At 42.2% G+C, this 4,293-nt stretch overlaps 1 protein-coding gene across 1 annotated transcript in view; it reads left to right on the top strand.

Moving 5' to 3' along the window:
- The window catches only part of LOC123978608 (jnk1/mapk8 associated membrane protein), a 36,354-nt gene that overhangs the window by 22,948 nt on the left and 9,113 nt on the right, over positions 1 to 4,293 (top strand). The window lies entirely within an intron of this gene.

Raw genomic sequence — 4,293 nt, 5'->3', positions numbered from 1 at the left:
AATTCAGATCATTTTGTGGCTGGTGATTTTCCTTTGGCGCTCGCTAAAACCTCTTTGAGGACGCCAAAAATTTCTCTATGCAGGAAAAACCCTGCAACCCTTCCTCAGAATGTAAAGACAGATAAGCGGTATGAAAAGCTTCCAGCTGTGTTTTCCTCTGCCGTTGTTGCTGCAGCGGTCTGTGTGACGGCGGGAGCAGAGGGCTCTGTGAGCGGGCGGCTGGCCGGCCTCACAAGCTCCTCCCGCGGGTTGGCGGGCTTCCCCCGCAGCCACTCGCGCAGCTCCTCAACTTTCAAGCACATTTTTGTTCCGCCAGTAAAACTGTCAATATTTAAAATCTACACAGCTGATTTCTCACCTCAAAACTTCTCAGAAGTGGATTTAGTGATGAAATGATGTATGAAAATTATAAAATATAAAACCTTCTGTTGCTGGCCTCTGTCAGGCACACGCAATGATGATGCAGTGAATAGTGACGATTCTCTCTGACCAACAACAGTCTGCTGTGTTTTCACAGTGTTTCCCATACGTTCATTTATTTGTGGCGGCCGCCACAATATCAACACTGACCGCCACACATTGATTTTTGATTTTTTTACCTGTGGTAGCAGGTACAACTTTTCCACAGCGGAAAACCAAAAAAAGACGAGTAGAGTTGAGGCGAGGCGAGCTGGTAGTGCAGTGGAAAAGGGACTTAATTTACTTTACTAACCACAGATCCTCCTGGTCACCACCTTCTCCTCTTTAATATTCAGTTTTCAGACTCTTCTGAAAACTGAGATATAATTTGACTAGTATCAGGATGTGTGGTATGTGAACAGGACAGAGCTGTCCACCACTTTCACTACCTGATGTTCTCAACCCTGGACAAGTAAGTAGGCATTAACATTAACGTTTACTTTTTTACTGATTTAGCTGGCGTTACATAACTTAGCAGCCAAAACACATGCTGTACAAGGGAGATGTTAGCTTCGCTAACCGCCCGCACTTTCCAGCTGTTGGGAACTGCCAAGCGTTGAGCGTCACCATGCTCGCAACAGTGTGCGAGTTAAAATCAATTACTTGTGCATTCTGCAGCCATGGTGTGCCAAATACAGGGGAAACGCTGGTCTCTGTTATGTGCACGCCACAGACGGTCCAGGCGCTGCACTTCCTCGAGTTCCGCATTTTGCGTTCCGTCAACATTACGTTATCAATTAACATTTAAATAATCAATTTTTGACATTTGTTAATCGACTCAGAATCGACTCTTCCACGTCCGCATTGTGATGCATCTAAGAATCAATTATTTATTCCACCCCTACTGCAGAGTGGTGTATTTTGCAAACCAAGCGCAAACTATAATATTAGACAGATATGAAGAAGTTAAACATAATCCAGGCTAATAGCAGCACAGCGGCCACATGCAGGAAGAGAGAGGAAGTTATATATCACTGCTCATCATTAGATCATGTGAGTAGATCTGACTGTAATTCCCTTTGTGTATTCTTTGAAATGATTGTGTTGCTTAGAGGTGTTCTAATGGTGTGTATGACCCTGTTAGCCTTATTCTTTCAGCTGCAGCAGCTGTGTGTCAGCGTTTCAACATTAAAAACTGTGGTTGTTCAACTCATTTTCAGAACTTCTCCTCACTTCAAAAATCAGATAGAGTTTATCAGACTTGCACAACATTGTTCTAAATTAACTTTATAAAGTGAGAAAATGAAAAGAAAATCCACTCATGCCATAAAAAGTGCTCAAATACTCTAATGCAACCTAAAGTTATAAGAAACTAATTCATATTAAACTGAACTTGAGTACCCAACTATTATAAAAACAATGAAAACATTTCTTTTACCGGCTGCGACAGGCTGTGAGAAACAGACTTAGCAGCAAATAAAAAATAAATCTAAAAACAACGGCGACAAGAAATGATCCACCATTGTAAGTGCTGAAAACCCAAGGTCACATCCTGCTCCGTAGTACAGGCCCCTGGTCACGTGACTGGTGGTGATAAACTTTCCACCTCTGTGCTAACAAGAATTTCAGTGAGTGACATGGGCAAGGATCATGATTTGCATTTAGGGGAGCAGCTACTGGTTCACTGGTGATGCCGGTGTTACCACTAACATGCGGCAAGTTTGGCATCCAAGTATGTTTGTCTGCTCTGGAGTCCACTAAGGTGAGCAGGGGCAGGGTCTGTTGGTTCCAGCACAGGGGGGGCTCTATTTCATTCTAGGTCAGGGGATTAATGAAGAGGAAGCTCAGCGCACCAGAACCCCCGCTGCTAATGGCAAGCCTCTTACTTTGGTCGGAGGGAACAGGTGGCGAGGACATGGCCGTTTGGCTGCAGTAAATGCACCCCTGCTTTCATCCTCCGGAAGTTCTGGTGGTGAGAGGTAGGCCGCCCACCTGCATGGGCCTCTACCGGAGGAGTGTTGGAGCCGGGGAAGGCACGGGAAACTCGGGAAGCAACTAAGCCTGCTTTTGCGAGAGCTGAATGGGAGGAGCGAGAAGTGGGCATGGGAGCATGCCTGCGGTTGTGTGGTTGCTTGCCATCCCCTGCAGTTGCCTTGTCTACAGTGCTGTATTGCAGTAGTGCAGTTATTGCGACAGCCCTACACATTGATTGTATAGAGCTGAAACGGTATGAAAATTTCACATCACGGTTATAGTGACCAAAGTTTTCACGGTTATCAGTTTACAGGGTATCGTTAAAATATGGTGAAATAGTTTTGTATTTATTAGCAGCACTTTGTGTTTGCATAAACATTCAAATAATAACAGCCTACACCTTATGGAAATATATGAACACTGTATCAATGTGTATTAAAGCCTATGACTCAGGTAGGGCTGGACAATATGGCCAAAATTTATATCACAATATATTTCTTAATTTCAGTCAATGGGATTATGATATATACCAATATTAATATGAACAATATGAAAGCCTCAGAAAAACTGCCAAGAATGCCCACAGCATGTCTGTACCTACAAACTTCTATAAAATTAATTTTCCAATTCACCTATAAAACTATATAAGATTTTAGAAATAAAAACGGTTCAAATAAATTAATGTTCACCTTTTGTTTGTATTTAGCCTTCACACAAACAAGAAATGGTCAAATAAACATAAAACTCTAACCTTTGTCAAAATGAATAGCTGTAACTTTAAACTACAACATAGGCTGATTATCGTATTCTTATAGATTGAAACCAAAGCGCTTTAGCCAGGATATAAAATATGGAAAGTGGTCAGAGTTGCTGTAGAAAACCGAAAAAAGATTGAGCAACAACAAAAATGTTGCTGGGGCAGGGACATTGTTGAGGGTTGATGACTCCCTATGACAGGCTCTAGAGCTTTCTAGCAAGAAATACAAGCTGGTCTACATTATCTTGCTTCAAAGATGCCCTTTTACATGTGACAATGTTGCCACCTGTATTTAAAACACTCTCAGAGGGGGGACTTGGCCTGAATTTTACCAGTTGGCTTACCCTGGGTAAGTTATTTTGATAGACTTATCACCAATTCAGAGGATTTGAGTCATTGTCAGCAATTGGAGACAGAAGGTAGGTGCCGAGCTCTTCTTGGCTGGTGGCGCTGTTGCAGAAGCGTCTCCCATGGCCTCTTCTCTTACCACAACAGAATCAGAATCAGCTTTATTTGTCAGGTATGTGTACACATCCGAGGAATTTCACTCAGGGTTGTACATTGCTCACAATGTTTTTACTCGTATAATAATACAATAACACAATAATAAAGTCAGACACAGGTTAAAGTATAGAGAACACATACAGTGAGGAAAATAAGTATTTGAACACCCTGCTATTTTGCAAGTTCTCCCACTTAGAAATCATGGAGGGGTCTGAAATTGTCATCGTAGGTGCATGTCCACTGTGAGAGACATAATCTAAAAAAAAAAATCCAGAAATCACAATGTATGATTTTTTAACTATTTATTTGTATGATACAGCTGCAAATAAGTATTTGAACACCTGTCTATCAGCTAGAATTCTGACTCTCAAAGACCTGTTAGTCTGCCTTCAAAATGTCCACCCCATACAATCAGTAAGAATCCAACTACTAACATGGCCAAGACCAAAGAGCTGTCCAAAGACACTAGAGACAAAATTGTACACCTCCACAAGGCTGGAAAGGGCTACGGGGAAATTGCCAAGCAGCTTGGTGAAAAAAGGTCCACTGTTGGAGCAATCATTAGAAAATGGAAGAAGCTAAACATGACTGTCAATCTCCCTCGGACTGGGGCTCCATGCAAGATCTCACCTTGTGGGGTCTCAATGATCCTAAGAAAG

This window comes from Micropterus dolomieu, linkage group LG11 (genome assembly GCF_021292245.1).
Source record: "Micropterus dolomieu isolate WLL.071019.BEF.003 ecotype Adirondacks linkage group LG11, ASM2129224v1, whole genome shotgun sequence".
In the NCBI taxonomy this organism is placed as follows: domain Eukaryota; kingdom Metazoa; phylum Chordata; class Actinopteri; order Centrarchiformes; family Centrarchidae; genus Micropterus; species Micropterus dolomieu.
This window is presented reverse-complemented; position numbering and strand designations above follow the sequence as displayed.